The 17,786-nt window shown below is 41.6% G+C and overlaps 1 protein-coding gene and 1 non-coding gene across 3 annotated transcripts in view; one reads left to right on the plus strand and one right to left on the minus strand.

Moving 5' to 3' along the window:
* LOC126281326 (homeobox protein CHOX-CAD) overlaps positions 1–17,786 on the plus strand; it is a 312,230-nt gene that overhangs the window by 212,135 nt on the left and 82,309 nt on the right. The gene's annotated exons all lie outside the window — the stretch shown is intronic.
* Positions 829–903, minus strand: Trnas-aga (transfer RNA serine (anticodon AGA)). Its single transcript has one exon. It is a non-coding gene; the product is annotated as a tRNA-Ser (tRNA).

A 17,786-nucleotide genomic window follows, 5' to 3' on the forward strand; every position in this document is an offset into this window, starting at 1 on the left:
TGGCCCAGATCGAGCAGAACGCCCTCTGTGAGGAAGAGGAAGGACTAGTTTATGGACCCAAAATAGTAGATTGAATGTACGTTGCGTAATATTGCATTTATATGTAGTCAAAACTTTATAAGCGTTCTTCTCGAAATGACGTTTTTTTATCGCGCAGTATGGCAACTTAAAATCTACTGAACTAAGCGAGGTAAAACTCCTAAAGAATCTTATATACTTCGCTAACGTCAACTAGATTTTGATTTCAGACGAGGCGGCTGACCTGTGACATACCACGCGTGGAGGTCTACAACGAAATTTTGTTTCGTTCCGACGGCACTTCCGCCTTTGACATTGATATCTATAACACATCCCGAGAAAAAAATTCTCATGCTTTTTTTGGGTCAAAGATATTAAATCTCCCCTTAACGTCGTCTATTGAGTGATACTGAACAATGCCAAAGGCATTGTTTTCTTGGGCGGGAAATTGACGTTGGAGGTCAGTGCGTTACATCTCTAGTTCGAGAGGGAAATAAATTTTCGAGAACGAAGACAAGGTAGAAACTCTAAGGAAAAAGACTGTGGATATGCGGATTATCAACGCAGATTCCGATGCGTCGTCACGTTTACGATCACGTGGCAGTAAGGAAGAACGACTGGTCGCCCTTAAGGAAGAAACAGGCCCTTTTCGAGACAGTCGCACATCGTTACTAACAGCTCCACACAACACCAACGCTCAGTATGGGCGCTTGCGTGGGCTCCGGTCGTGTGGCTGGCCACGAAACGAATCAGCAGAATGAGATTTTCACTCTGCAGTTGATATGAAACTTCCTGGCAGATTACAACTGTGTGCCGGACCGAGACTCGAACTCGGGACCTTTGCCTTTCTCGGGCAAGTGCTCTACCAACTGAGCTACCCAAGCACGACTGATGACCCGTCCTCACAGCTTTACATCTGCCAGTACCTCGTCTCCTACCTTCCAAACTTTACAGAAGCTCTCCTGCGAACCCTGCAGAACTAGCACTTCTGAAAGAAAGCATATTGCGGAGACATGGCTTAGCCACAGCCTGGGGGATGTTTCCAGAATGAGATTTCCACTCTGCAGCGGAGTGTGCGCTGATATGTCAACGGAGCAGCAGTTTAATCTGATCCCAAACGGCTAACGAAAGCCAACTGGTGACCGCTGAGCTCTCGGGCGTAGTATAACGTGTCACATTTAATTAGGAATGTTGCGAGTTAGAAATCTCCACAGAGGTCCGGTTTAGAGCAATATATAACGCATTCTTAAGATTCAATTCGCAACTTAAAGAAAAAGAAAGTTACTCGCTCATCTAAAATTCCCTTATGGCTCGGGAAATGCATTTTCGTAACCTTTCCGTGAATCTTCTTAAGAATTCCTTGCTGCTTCTACGTAAAACGCTTTCAGAACACGGCGATGCCAGTTCCTCCCCCGTATGTTGCCCGCTTTGTGACAGTCGAACGGAAAGTAACATTAGGCGTTTGGCCCGGGCGAGATAGCGTCGGCAGTGTCTGTGACTGAAGGATTAGCGTGTGTCGGCTGGATGCACTACGCTCCTTTTCCCTCTCGGCCTGCTCACGTTTTCCCGGCCGCGCCGCATCCCCCGGCACAAAGTGTTTGCTCCCGGCGCCTTCCCACTTTCCCGGAAGGCGAGCAGATACGACGCGGCGGCTGCCCTCGGCCCTTAGCCCTTGTTAAACACGCTGGAACCCTTCCTCTTCCTCGAGGGACACTGCGGCAGCCGGAAACCGCAAAGCCAGCCTTCCGCCGCCCCGTGGGCTCTGGTCTCACACCACCGGCTGTCCCGATAAGTGTTAACACCGCACCACCTGGTCTGGCCTGCTATTCGTGTTGCCTCTTATCTTCGTTTCTCGGTTGCACTGCAAATATCTGCACCACAGTGTAATGACAGCGACACGTGCTGCGTGACTTGTTTGGAAACGTCGCTAAATGTTGACTAGAGTACCGCGCACTTTTGTCTTCGCCATCGAGCTAGCATCCAGAACTCTCGGGCTCCGTCTCTTTGTTTCAATTGTAGCACATCAGTGTTAGGGGCAGGTTTATTGCATGCTCCAGTGCGGCACGAGGTAGCTATGCCGAATTGTTCCCGCAGCGACTTCCGAACGTTGTCGCACTGCTCCGTGTCTTGTCTTGTACGTTTCGGTGGTTGCGTGTTATGTGGGACCAGCCGACTCGCAAAAAGTCACAGTACACGTCGTAGCAGAGTGCGAGATAGTGGGGTGTGTCTGCACTGGACGGGACTCTCGCTCTCTTCTCACTCGGCTACTCGCTCATTTGCCACAATAGTGAAACTATTCTGTATATAAAGAGCTGCCGAAACTTTAACAGACAATATTTTAAAAACGAGGCCGCATTGGCACCTACAATTTTAAAGTGTGATAGGTGCCTACCCACACTGTAAGCAGGCGAAGTGGCAGCTCATTACGCGATGCACCTCCCAGAAAGTCCCCTCGTGAGTAACACAGCCATTAGGGACATCTCGACTCTTCTAAAGCTGCCCAAGTCGGGTTGTTGGTGCTGGGACTGTGGAGTCTCGAAGGGACAGGCACAGACTGACCTAGTGTAGTCGACTCCCAGGGGCAGTTGAGACTGCGGGGGTCTGTTGTAAGAAATGACAAGGGATCACTCGCGACTTCCATGCTGCTAGTGGGATTCCAGCTAGCACAGTGACTGCGTGGGGAGTTAGACAGAATGGGGTAAATGGTCGAGCAGCGACACAGTTCTGGCGTCAGTGCAGAGCGGCGTTCGATACGGCGTAACGAGTGTCACCGTTGGACAGTGCACAGCTCCGTACGAGTGACTCGGAGTGCCGAATAACTCTCATACTCTGTGACAATCCGGTAGAATGGTCTGGGTTTGGCGAATGGTTGGAGAGCGTTACCTGCCGTCACGGGTAGTGCTAACAGTGAAATGTGGGGGAAATGGGGTTGCGACATCGCGGTCTCTAGTGCTTGGTGTGTGATTCCCTAGCAAATTTTACGCCGTTATGTTCTGCGAGCACTAGAGGAACAGTTTGGAGGCCTGTCACAAAGCAGTGTATGTGATACGCTAGTATGGCGGTGACGAATACACGCTTCTAATGTGCGTTCACCGCGATGTCGCCAAAACCTGGATTCATCCGACAACAATGGCGTTTTGCCATTCGTGTTTGTCGTTGAGTACACCATCGCAGGCGCTCCTGTCTGTGATGCAGCGTCAAGGATAACCGCAGCCATGGTCTCCGAGCTGATAGTCCATGCTGCTGCAAACGTCGTCGAACTGTTAGTGCAGATGGTTGTTGCCTTGCAAACGTCCCCATCTGTTGACTCAGGCATCGAGACGTGGCTGCACGATCCATTACAGTCATGCGGCTAAGATGCCTGTCATCTCGACTGCTAGTGATACGAGGCCGTTGGGATCCAGGACGGCGTTCCGTATTACCCACCTGAACCCATCGATTCCATATTCTGCTAACAGTCGTTGGATCTCGACCAACCGGAACAGCAATGTCGCGATACGATAAACTTCAATCGCGATAGGCTACAATCCGACCTTTATCGAAGTCGGAAACGTGATGGTACGCATTTCTCCTCCTTAAACGAGGCATCACAACAACGTTTCACCAGGCAACGCCGGTCAACTGCTGTTTGTGTACGAGAAATTGGTAGCAAACGTTCCTCATGTTAGCACGTTGCAGGTGTCGTCACCGACGTCAACCTTGTGTGAATGCTCTGAAAAGCTAATCATTTGCATATCACAGCATCTTCTTCCTGTCGGTTAAATTTCGCGTCTGTAGTACGTTATCTTCGTGGTGTAGCAATTTTAATGGGCAGCAGTGTATTAATCGATCCCTTCTGCTAGTCAAATTGTACCACAAATGTAGTGTATATACACGCAGAACAGAATTTAAGCTGTCATAAAGGCGCAGGGTGGACACACCCCATGTTAATGACGACTAATAGGTGTCTGGATAATTTCGTTCTCATAGTGTACATTCGCCGTAGACTGAATCAGCTCTCCTTTCCTTCGTAGGATTAGTACTTCGTGTCTTGGGAGGCCGCCTACACGAATCGTGTTCACACTGTGATACGTGCGACGGGTTGTCGCCCGCTTTCAGCCTCTTACATTTCTGTCAGTCTCATTTCGGAACACTTCCAGAGTCGTCGCTAAATTCTCTAGAACTGCTGTTAAGGAAACGTGAAAAGCAGTCCTCGAGTTTTCCGCTCTGTCGCAGCTTGCGGTGTCTAGCTCTCGTCTAGCAGTACTAATCCCGTTATTTTTAGTTTTTGAGGAAAAGGTCTGTACTGGAAATAAGTCTCGCAGTTATAGTATCATCGAGCGAGGGACGGTTATCAGTAGAGAGTGCTGGACTGATTACCAAAAGCATCCGCAAGCGTGGTCGTCACAGATAAACTGTCGCAACAGGAAACTGATGTCTCCGCCCGGGGATTATTTACGACAGAAATCACGGGTTATCGAGAGAAATCGATTGACAAACCGTACCCAGGAACGAACTTAGTTTTAATCGACCTTTCAAAGACACCACTTATAAGGCAAGTATAGAAGCTAGATCGGCTAAAACCGAGTTCTGCTACCCTCCAAATTATTTTAACTGTATGGCTCTGCACTGGTGCATTGCCTATAAGACTGCGAAAGAATGCTGTCGCTACAGGAACGGTAGTCTACTCTTCGTATAGTCTCTACAGTATACAGCGCGCCACATTCGCACGGTATACTATAAAGATACGATTTTCGGAAACCTGTACTACATGGACGATCGAAAATTTCAGGAAAATTTATAATTCAGCATCACTGAGGAACATAAAAATGCATTTTTATTTCACAGCAGTTGCGTGTGTATTGGCTCACTTTTCCTTTATCTCTTCTCTTTAAATCATCTGGCACCTGATTTTTGTCGTTAGATTGCCTACTGTACGTCTCGGTGAAGTGACCGCCATTAGTCTCCCGTCATACCGGTATTCCGGCGAACCTCATACCGCATTCCAGTCCCTCTAATCTCTCGATGAAAGCCTTCTCTTTGTTGTTCAGTGACATTGCCCAAATGCTCAGGGGGGATAAATCGAGACGATTTTTCAGGAAGTGATTCTCGAGTCTCGTCTTTTCGAACTTTTACCTAGCGAGCTGCTGGAGCGACAACTAAGCCTCCTTAACAGTCAGGTACGAGTGAAAGTTGGAATCGAACATGGTGTTTTGAATGTCATGTCGAAAAAAGACTTAGTTGATGAGAAAAATTTCTTGACGGCATATTTGGAACACTTTCCATCTTTGTTATATTTTTCATAAACTACCAACTTTGGAGGTGGTGCAAAAGTTTTTCGGAAGCGCGACGGTGTTGCGCAGAGAGAGTTAGTTAGTTAGTTGGTTGCGTGTTCCATTGACCAATATATATATATTACAGAGTTAAGGATTAATATTTCTATTATTTACCCCATTCCCTTAAATGGCACAAAATGCATATACTATATTAATAGATTTATTTACCCCTAATCAAGAATTCATCTATCGTATAGGAGTTGTCATGGAGATATGATTTCAGTTTATTTTTGAAGCTATTACTGCTGTCTGACATTTTATTTCATCTGATAATTTGTCGAAAATTTTTATAGCAGCATATTTTACCCCTTTCGGTGCCAAAGATAGGTTGAGTAGAGGATAGTGTAGGTCTTTCTTTTTTCTGGTATTATAAACATGAATGTCACTGTTGTTTTTAAACTGGTCCATGTTGTTGAGAACAAATTTCATTAGTGAGTAAATGTACTGTGATGCTGTTGTAAGAATTCCCAATCTTTTAAAAAGATGCCTACTAGATGTGCGACTATGAACCCCACACATTATTCTAACCACTTTCTTTTGAGTAGTGAATACTTTTTGTCTAAATGTTCTATTACCCCAAAATATTATTCCGTATAACATCAGAGAGTGAAAGTATGCAAAGCATGTTAGTTTACTAATTTCTATACCCTCAAAATTGGCAATTATTCTGATTGCAAAAGTTGCTGAACCTAGACGCTTTAGAAGATCCAAAATATGAATTTTCCAATTAAGATTCTCACCTATCTGTACACCCAAAAACTTAGTATGATCTACCCCGTCTACTGACTTCTCTTGATGTGTTGTATTTATTGAATGAACTGTACTTTTTGAAGCAGAAAATTGGAAGTACTGTGCTTTTTCAAAGTTTAGAGCAAGCCCATTTGCAGAAAACCAATTAATGACTTTTCCAAAGACCTTATTTATTTCATTTTCAATTGGAGTTTCTTTTACCAGATTAATAATGATGCTCGTATCATCAGCAAAGAGTGTCAGTTCAGTTTCCTGTTCCAGATAGGAAGGGAGGTCGTTCACATACATCAAGAATAGAAGGGGACCCCTGACTGAACCCTGTGGAACGCCTAATGTAATTTCATCCCAGTTAGATGAAGTGGCCAACTTATTTAATTTAAGATCCGGAGAGCTCGTCGTCACATCGGTTACGACAGACTGGAGGCTCAACCCCAACTCCAGCGGCTAATATTTCGGGAATATTTTGAGAGTATTTTGGTGTGCGGGGAGGCGTCGTGACAGGGTAACCCCGCTCGCCCTCGAATCCTCCGCTGGCGCGAAGGCAGAGCCGCCGGCAGTTATTCTGGTAAAGCTGGCACTACTTCTAGAGCTCTCTGGCCAAAATTTGAATAGTACTGGAGAATTTCGCGAAGAAAACCATTTATTTGCCACTTTTCGAAAAAAAAATTACGATCGCAATTCAGAATAGTTCCCCAATAGTTTTTACACGAAACTGACGTTTTTGTGCATATAACAGATTATGAGACGACTGCATTAATGAGGGACCCATTTTCAGTATATAAAATACACAAAATCGCTCTAGAGATCTGATGACCATTCTGGATAGCACCTCAAGGGTTCTACCGAAAACGACAATGACATTTTTTTTCGTGCAGAGATTACTGTAATAATGAGGAACCCACTTTCCCTACATGAAAAAACAAATTCGTGACAGTTGCGTTCATAGCTCTGGATAGCTCGGAAAACCTTGTCCTCAGGCAGAAGTAAGGCCCTACCTAGTTGGCTATCAGCACAAGGTCACATAGTCTTTCGTTGTCTAATTTAAATTAGCCATTTAAAGCAAAATTGTGGATGAGATAGATTTGGCAGCTTTTCTAATGATTGTGGTAATGCATATTTAATCGGCAGTGCGGAGGGTTCGAGAAATCAAAGTAGTGTGGAGATGCTGTGGTAGGAACTCGCGGTACTCTTTTCGTATGTTTGCTGGAGACAGCGACAATTTTTTTCACGGTTGGAAGACGATGATGGCCACACACCAGTTCCAGAATATTTATTAAATAGAACTCTATCATGGAATTCTGTAAAAACAAAAGGGGAAGATTCGGATGACATATCTTTAAGGCTTATTTGCAAAGAATTTGGTAACCGGTAGATAACAAAGAACACTTTAACTAACAAGGATGTAGGGCAGTGGGTTCTAGGCAGGCGGTAAATGAATTTTCCGGAGCAGTAAAAAGAAAGCCGGTTTGGTTAGGCATGAGTGACAGCTCCAAAACTCAATTTCTGTTACCACATTTCGTCAGAATGTAATGCACTGGTGGCCATTAACTTGCAACGCCCCGGAGGCGGTAAGAAACGAACGTCAAACTCGTATGAACAGTACTACATGATCGGATATGAATTTCAGCATAACTACCCAAAGCAAGCCAGTGGAACGTCGTTCGTGGTCTGATTGTGACGCAAGATAAACCATTGGGCATTCATTCAGGAAGTTGGTGCTATTATGCATCGCGTTGGAAGGAGTAACGTCGAGTTCCCACATTTGCTCGTACATAACGGAAGGATCTTGGCTACCGATATCGACGTTCCTCATTACGTGGTGTTGCCGATAGTTATGATCGGTATCCAACTACTGTTAAATGACTATGCAATCAATGGGTTCTGGAGTCCATACTCAAAGCCTTGCAGGAGTATTGAACTAGTATGGCTCAAATGGCTCTGAGCACTATGGGACTTAACATCTGAGTTCATCAGTCCCCTAGAACTTAGGTGTAAGTAGTTCTAACTAACCTAAGGACATCACACAACACCCAGTCATCACGAGGCAGAGAAAATTATTAACCCCGGGAACCCGGGCGTGGGAAGCGAGAACGCTACCGCACGACCAAGAGACGCGGGCTATTGAACTAGTAAATTCGCAGTTCTGTAATGACAGTTTACAACTTATTTGCAGATGCCCGAAACCGATTATTTGAAATGAGGAAAAGCAGATAGTCCGAAATGACGAAGATGTCTAGTTTTGACAAAGTATTGGTTACGCAAGGAGTGATCAAATGAAACATCGTAACAACCAACCCGGTTTAATTTTCCGTATGCCGCTTTGCGATAACATAGCGAGACATCTAGGCATGCGAATGTTACTTCCCTCTAAAAAATTCAAGTGGCAGCAGCTCGAGCATAAAATCTCAAAAGGACGTGCTTGAACGCGGACGAAGAACTGGCTCCTGTCGCAGCCACAGGAGTTCTGGGACACGGAATACTTCGGCTCGTGGAACAGTTGTGCTCAGGCATCTGGTGATTACTTTTGAATAAAGGCTTCAGCTATACACACAGATTTTTTCGTACCTTTTCTTTCGACCAGCCTGCATATTAGAACTATTTTTTTCTGATTTTTATAAATCGACAAGTAAATGTCTGGGGTGTAAGACCATTTGAATGAAGAAAGGAACGTGTTCAAGCAGTGAAATTCCAACCAAAGTGCAAAGTCTAAGACACCGTGAAGACAACTCACTGTAGATAGATTTTGATAAAACAGAACTATCATTCTTTTGGCGAATGGTCGGCGGCTAATACTCATTACTATCGGAGAAAGTCTTAAGAGAACCACTTTAAGTTATCGTCACTTACAGGTGTGTAAGTAGACAGTCGGCAATGGTAGCAATGAAAATAAAAGAGAAGAACCTAATTGAATTTCAGCTTGACCTGCTATGTGTGTTACATGAATGAAACCCAAAGAAAAAAGAATTGTTAGGAATAAGCAGTACTAACCGTCTGATTGATTGATTCGTCATTTCTTGGTTGAAATTTCAGAAATAGGTGAATTTTGTTTGTGTGAACGTTAACTAAGCATTATTTGTCATTTTTCACTATAAAAAGAGCAATTTTAATCTTTTTCAATCTATAGGATATTAGGTGTCCAGTTTTATCGGGGGTATTAGCTGATATCTGCTCTGAAAATTTCAGGCTTAACTGTCGCGGAAAGGCTGAGAGCCTCTGACCGCAGGAGTTTAGGCGACAGTACTGTTCACGCTCGTTTGAACAGTACGGTTATGCTCGGGCAGTTAGTGCTCTTGTGCAGTCTTCATTCTAGTGTAATGATAGTTATGAAGCATAACGCCTACAAAAATTTAGAGTCTAAGAGATGTGAAAGTGTTCTCAGCTTGGAACAATGTAAAGTGGTCAATGATAGAGACAGGTACAAAAAAATGCTCGGATTCAGAAGACGCAGAAGCATAAAGCTATCGCAAATACAGTCTAATTTGTACGCGTGACCAATGCGTTTAAGAAGAAGCGTATTAATAGTATACGATCACAGTCAGTTGTTCGGTAACATCTAAACTTTTCTGTATGTGAAGCTGCAAGTTTCGGAGTTTCGCACTTTGATTTTGGTACGTCAGTTATTACTTGGTACGGCTGTAACCATGACAACATGGCATTGCAGCCTTCCCGCAACCCGTCAGTAATGTACCACTCAATGCAGTACGGACCGAGCATCCAAACACCATGACAGTGTGCTGATGTTATACACTGTGTAGCTCGTTTCTTTCGAAAATAGTTTCAGTTGTAATAACTACCGATGTATCGGAAACCTAGATCTATTTTTCGATATGGTATCATACCAACGATGCCTCCATGCGACATATTATATCAAGAAAAACACCTTTTTTTTAATGCTCGTTCAGACTGTGGAAAGAAATGGGTCGTATTCTTTACGGAAGGAACCAACTTAATTTATTTGGGGGAACCACGGGAACCCTACGGTTGGATGGCCACACGTAGAACTAAATTATTTCCATCGCGAATCTAGTTTATTATTTCTTTCTTCGCCACCCCAATTAAAAACTTCTCAGGGTTAAACTGCCACAGGTCTCAAGAAACATGCCCTGCAGAGTTTTACCGTCTCTCTTATCTCTCTGCATTGGTTACTCAACAGGAACGTGAAGTCTTGATACGAGACGTGTTGTTGCGTACTACACGTACTGCCTGTGGCGGGGCCTGCGTGGACGATAAGACAAGGCAGCGAGGAGCGATAGCAGGCGGGACGAGACAGCTGACCTGCGGCGACGTCACGCTGGACGCAGATGGAGGGGAACGCGATTGATTACATGAGCTGTATACGTCGATAGCTACTCTCTTCAAAACACACACCTGCTGCGCAAGCGCTTTTCCTCCAAAACACAGCGCTAGGTCGGCTTTAGCTGACGTTCGTTGGAGCAAACCTTGGAGTACGAAACTTTTTGCTATTTAGCGCCGATCTTATTTGACAGCGTCAAATGCTTCGCAATTTTGTCATATGACGACATGGTTGGATACCGTGGCTGTTATTTGAAGACAAATGTTGATGGCGTTGGGACAGCAACCAGCCACAAATTTACTTTCAGTTCTTTTGTTCAAAGGGTACGGTACCCTTTGAATAAAGGAAATGTTTCGCGTTTCTTTCACAAAGACGTTACTGTTGTTACGCTCTGTCGTTGATTCTGCTCCTGATACTAGTCTGTCCTCTGAACGTATCTTCCTCTCTGCATAACTGCTGCACCCTACATTTATTTGAACCTGCTTACTGTAGTCTATCCTTCATCTCCCTCTACAGTTTCCCCGCCACACTTCCCTCTGACAATTCAGTGATGCCTCAGGACCCGAAATTCGATTTTAACACTATTTCACCACTAACTAAGCCGCTCATCTAATCTCCAATATTCTTTTGTAGACCCACTTTTCAAAAGTTTCTAATATATTCTTCCCTGTACTCTTTATTGTCCGCATTTCACTAGCTGTGGGCTACACCTGAGGCCATTGCCTTCAGAAAAGACTGTCTCACAATTACATGTACATCACATGTCAACACATTTTCTTTCTCAGAGAAGCTTTACTTGCTACAGGCTGTTTACACTAGCTTTACTTCTTCCATTAACAGCTATTTTGCTCCCCAGATAACAAAACTCAGCTATTACTTTCAGTAATTTCTATTACTTTCCTAATTTGGTTACCTCGGCATCGACTGATTTAAATCAAGTGCATTGCGTTACCCTTGTTTTACTTTTGTTGATGTCCATCTTAAACCTCTTTTCTGAACACTATCCATTTCGTTCAAATGCTCCTCCCACTCCTTCCTCAATCATATTAGACGTACAATGCCCTCGGCAACCCAAGGGTGTTTTTATTAGGCTGACATAGACTTAAAACGTAGCGTCCCCCGTCTTAACAATTTTCAGTCGTAATTACCGAAACGGATTTTGTGAAATTTTTGTGAGATATTTCTTCAAAATTTGGATGTCAAATGAAGTCGTGTTACAAATTGTCTGAGTAACATATTCTTCTCTTGATCACTACATTCCTTTTATTACTGCTCCAGATGACGTGTCTCGCTTTAACGGCTTGAGCAGATCAAATGTATGGTACAGTGGCGTAATATTGAGTGGAAGGAACAAACGTTTATGAAAACAATATTCAGATGGATTGTAGTGACGCCGAAGTTTATTACACACCGTATGGACACACAGTATCTAGCCAGAGATAAACATCTTACTCAACATCAAAAGCCAAACTTGCTCTCGCCGTGCTGCGCATTACAAAGTAATCATTATCGCCACCAGGTGGCTGTAGTGATCGGCGTTTATCACCTGTGGTCTCCCATAGAATTTTGATTAGAGACAATTGTTGCCTTCCTTAAATATTCTAATTACAGCCTAAACCCATAACATTTTAAAATAATTTTACAGTATATATTATTGTTCGTCAAAAGATGTGCGACATGACTCACACGACGCTACATTTACAACATTTAAAGAATCGAAACATGCGCAGGGGAACATGAGATTTCAGTGTTAACCTGTAACTATTGCTAACGGTGATATGTGTAGAGGAGAAAGGAACTTTATTTTGGAAAGGAAAGAAATCTTTTATACGACACCTTAGAGTGAAGATAACGTAAAAAACAGTCATGACATTAATGACAGTAAAAACCTATGACAGTAAAAAAAACCACTGCTGACAATAAAGACGGTAATAACACTAATAACCCCGAACAGTATTGACAATGATAATACATGCGTGACAAATCTGTGAGTATTCTGTAAGGTCTAACACACTCATAATAAATATAATATTCTTATGAGAAATTTATATACTCGTACAGTGAAACAGTAATTAATACAGAACAGAAAATACGTGTAACCTGAGCAATCTGGCCAGTTATTCGACGAAAACATCAATCACATCCGTAGTAATGTGCTTGGTACCGGAATGGCGACCCACAACAAATCCAGCGTGACCTGCATGTCCACCATTACGTTTAAATGCAACTAAAATAAAAATAAACGCTGCTGTATGAGAAAAATGGCAAGCAAGGTCACCGAATGCGTCGTCAATTACCACGTTATGGGTGCTCGGAGTCAAGTTGTGCAGGAGCAAGAATGCAAGATCATATGGAAGCAGTTCCAATATGCCAAAAGTTGATTTGGAATACCGTCATATGCGCCGAAGTTACGAAACACCAGTAATGCGTCACCCTAAGTTTCATTGCACATTCGGAGGCAATTGTTTTTCCCCCACACAGGAAAGGGCGAATTGATACGTTAGCTAAAGTACGTTCCGCCATACGCGAATATAGTGAAGACATACAAGTTCAGCTCAGTGGTAATGCTTTGAAAATAAATGAGGGCATGTACTTAACACGTATAAACACGTATAGCGAAATTTGTGTTGCACAATAAATGACGGCAGGAAACAAATTTGTAGCCGTTGTTCCTTTTAATTTGTCTATGCCAAAATAGCAGTTACAGTGCTATATTTCGTAAAACAGTGACCACAAGAAAAACTGTAAACTTTTCTAGAGTTTGCAACAAGAAAGAAGGCTATTAGACGTACAAATAATGAATTAGATGCTGCTCTGACACTCACTGATGATGCCTTGTAATTAGGGCGAAACGCGTCTTGGTGCTTAAGTCAAATAAAAAATTCAATATGGAGCGTGCGAAAGGCGTTTTTCTTTTGAAATGCTACAGTTTATAGTTCATCTTTTCTTATCGAAGCTGTAAAGGAATGATAATAGTATCGAAATTTTTACAAGTATTGTAGCATTTTTTTTATTTTTATTTCTGACTTTGCTTTGATGTGACAAAAATGTTTAGTAACAACGAAACACATTAACAACAAATTAAAATAAACAATATAAAATGGCTATCGGAGTGCGATTTACTGGAGAGAAATTGATGTCTTTTTGTTCATTGCAGCTGGTGTTTTAACGGTGTAAGTATATTAATTACATCAGTTCTGCAACTGTTAACTTCTCAAAAGTGGTGTCTTACGTGAAATTAAACGTGATAACAGTTGTGAAGATAATTTCACCATTTTCACCTTTAACTTTCTGAACTGAATGTTTTCCATCTATAGCGATGGAAAGCGACCGGCTTGGCAGTTTTGAACTTCTACGATTCGGGCACCTGCTCACAATCTGTCTTTCTAGTCACACTTACTGTATGTTGTTGCGGTCTTCAGTCTAAAGACTGGTTTAATGCAGCTCTCCATGCTACCGTATCCCGTGCGAGCTCTTTCACTTGCATTCTTCTGAACCTGCTTATTGTATTCACGCCTCTGTGTCCTTCTACAGTTTAACTCCCTTGATGCCTCAGGATGTGTCCTCACTGGCGATCCCTTTTTCAGTCAAGTGGGGCCATAAAGTTCTTTCCTCCCCCTCTACACTACTTATCCTATCTGCCCTTCTAATCTTCATCATTCTTCTGTGGCACGACATTTAAAAAGCTTATATTCTCTCCTTGTCTGAAATGCTTATAGTCTACGTTCCACTGTCGTACAAGACTTCGCTCCGCGCAAATACGTTCAGAAAAGACAGGCTAACATTTAAATTTATGTTCGATGATAAGATGTTTCTCATATATGCTTTTCTGTTGACAATCTGCAATTTATATCGCTTTGCTTCGGCTATCGTCGGTATTTTACTGCCCAAATAGCGCAACTCAAACGCTAATTTTAGTCTCATTTCCTAATCTACTTCCCTCCATTTAATGCGACTACATCCATTTCGTTCAGCTGCCCTTCCACGTCCTTTCCGCGTCCAACAGCACTGCGGTGTACCAGGGAAACTACAAAGTTACTTTTTTTCTCACCGAATGGTAAATGCCTTTCCAAAGACCCCCTACTTTTCCTGCAGTGCTTTCTCAATGATGTCTTAAAGTTTTGGATGGGGAAATAATTAAAGCATACGCCCACATTAGAATCCTTCATAGTCGGGGCCGTTATACCCAGTGCGTTATTAACTGTATTATCTAGACAAATAGTTTCAGTGTTATTAAGATATTTATATTGCATCACGTATATGATGGCAGCACAAATGAAGATAATACAGTTAAGGCAAAAATGGCGAAAATCTGTATACAGTGATACCAAATTCAACCGTTTCATTCCTCAGGAACTTTTCCGTAAAAACTGAACGTCATCTCTTGTGTCAAATATAAAAACAGCCGCAGTCCTGTTTTTTTTCCTTTCATTAATTCGTCTTCGCAGAGAAGAATCTCATTTATGTAAGAAACAAAAGCATCATGTTGGTACTGAACGAAGTTAACACAAAACTGATGAAAATACGGTATCATAATAAATTGTTCCACTCTTCATTAGCTTTTCTGGAAATACTAGAAGTCATCTCTTTCGCGAAATATACAGGGAGGTCTCCCGTCTTCAGGTGCAACTGCGACGCTTTCTCACTAAAAAGCACGACGCAGTTTATGCGCTGCAAAACCCTCCCCAATTGTAATAGAACCAGTGGAAACTACCCTCTGCAAATAACGACAAAATAATATGCTGAACACATGGAGTTGCGCCTAGAGGGCTCGAAATGCATTGCGCTTTTTAATAAAAAATAGTAAGATTTAACTTCACATCTTATGAACGTAAATCAGTCGCTACTACAACGAGAGGTACTGTGGATAATATGAAATAATCTCTTTCAACTTGACTGGCAGCAGGTATTTCGACGTCAGCAAACTGGTGAACACCAGTGGAATCTACTTCACTGTTTTCTAATCGCATTCATTAGTGTCATAAAATGCTCCTCGACTCTGCTGCACAGTTTTTGTAAAACACATTTTGATTAAAAAACCACCACGAGCATCTAAATTTTATTATTATTATCATTCTGCGTCTGTTTGAGATGTCATAGGCATTATCGTAATTAATGAAGAAAAGCGCCTCTCGTCACAAATCCTGATTTTTATTTCAATATACGATGCGTTTTGAGCCCTGGGGACTCCTCTTCAGGTGCTTGATCAGTCTTCATCTCCTTCCGAATTTTGGTTAATACTGGTCTTATCAAGAGTAGGAAGATGTATTACAAAGTGGCATATACAAATTTCACAAAACAAAGACGAGACAGAAATCTCACTGTTTCCAGTAGTGGTTAAATAGTTTCTAATCACGGTATGATTAGATATATTTGTATACGTACGCACACTTTTCGTATCACAGCACATTTGTAAACAATTCAAAAAAGGCAATATACAAGTATAAAGATGTTACATTTCTACGTATACACAGAGTGTTGCTTTTTCAGATACAAAGATGTTACATTATTGTTTAGACAGATTTCATTTCTAAAATACTTACTTGTGTAGGTATCAGATGTGACCTTGTGTTATGAAATGGATGGAGCTATTAAATTAATTAATTTAGAAATAATAAACTTCTGAAAATTCTGAGAAAATTGTAGCTGTTAAACTCTGTTCGTTTAACATGTTCGGAAAAAATGTTTCGTTGTTTAAGAAATTTATAATTGTTGTAGCAGATCAAATTATTCATTTTACTCCATAATAAAATAAAACTCACAACAGAACGTGAAACAAGCCAGTCTATAAATTTCTTAGACTTCACAATTGTTAATGAATACGGACAACATAGTTTTTACTTCCTCCAGAAGCCAACCTATGTTGATGTCACAAATCATCACACCATCCAAACACACACAAGCATGCTGCATTTAGGTCCACGTTGAAGAACGCTTACACGTTACCTTTATAACCCAAAGCACTAACGCTAGAAACAGATACCATCGAAGCAATTGCAATGAATACTGGATATTTAATACAATTAACTGACAAAGTATCCAACAAAATACATAGCAACCTCAGCGATAGAAGCACTACAGGTAAAAGAGATGACACAACACAAATCTTTACAAGCAATCCCTACTTAGACATATCGTCACAAAAAAGTTAAAGATATCTTTTTTCAAAAACTACACACCTGGACACCACTTACCTCATGCAGCAGACGCAGAAACCCGAATAGCGGAATGCAGTGGAATGTATAAATTGCAATGTAACAGTTTCCTTGCTTCCTATATAGCAAACATGGGAAGTCATTTTCCATAAACATAACAAGGAACAGACTAATATTTTCAGGTTTCACCACTCTGATAAATGCTCAGTGGCTAACCATATGTATCTTAATAAACACGAAGTCTAACTATATTCCTCCCAGAAAATAAGGATAGAAACTTGATCTGCTAGAACAAATAGAAGTACTGTTACAGAAAGAAATATTTTCCGAAAAAAATTCAACGAACAGACTTTAAAAACCACCATTTTTTCAGCAATCTTAAAAGTTTATTTTATCTGAAGAAATAAGTATTTAATAGTTGCAATAATTATCAGGTCATAGCTGATATCTACCAAATAATTGGTTTGCAGATTACTACTACGAATAAATAATTATGTATATATGCAGAAATGTAACATCTTTATATTTGGATATCCCTTGACTTGTTTAAAATGTGTTTAAAAAGGTGCCGTTAAACGAGAAGTATCTATATGTAAATAATTTTGTTTACAGATACGGTGCTTAAAAACAATCTAACCATTACTCGAAACAGTAAGTAACTTTTCAAAAAATGGTTCAAATGGCTCTGAGCACTATAGCACTTAACTTCTCAGGTCATCAGTCCCCTAGAACTTAGAACTACTTAAACCTAACTAACCTAAGGACATCACACGCATCCATGCCCCAGGCAGGATTCGAACCTGCGACCGTAGCGGTCGCGCGGTTCCAGACTGTAGCACCCAGAACAGCTCGACCACTCTGGCCGGAAAGTACCTTTTCGGTTCTGCCTTAATTGGGTAGAAAAATGAAGTCGTAATTTGCCACTTTGTAATTCACCTATGTGCTGTTAACAGAAACTGTAATAACCTAAATACGGAAGGCACCTGAAGACAAGACCCAGATGTGGAAGTGCATAGTGTACTGGAATAAAAATTGCAATTTGTGACCGAAGGTGGTTTGCTTTTTATTTTAGGAATACTGACAGCAGTGTATAGAATTAAGTTAACATCATTATGACGAATACCACACGAATACAATTTTAAGATACATTTAATAAGTATCCAGCATATAAGAAGCTGCCTGCATTCAAGGTGAACATAGATATTTGATACATTTTAAAACTGTAGATGTACTGTATACAAGGTAAAAAATTTA

This window comes from Schistocerca gregaria, chromosome 7, assembly GCF_023897955.1.
Source record: "Schistocerca gregaria isolate iqSchGreg1 chromosome 7, iqSchGreg1.2, whole genome shotgun sequence".
In the NCBI taxonomy this organism is placed as follows: Eukaryota; Metazoa; Arthropoda; class Insecta; order Orthoptera; family Acrididae; genus Schistocerca; species Schistocerca gregaria.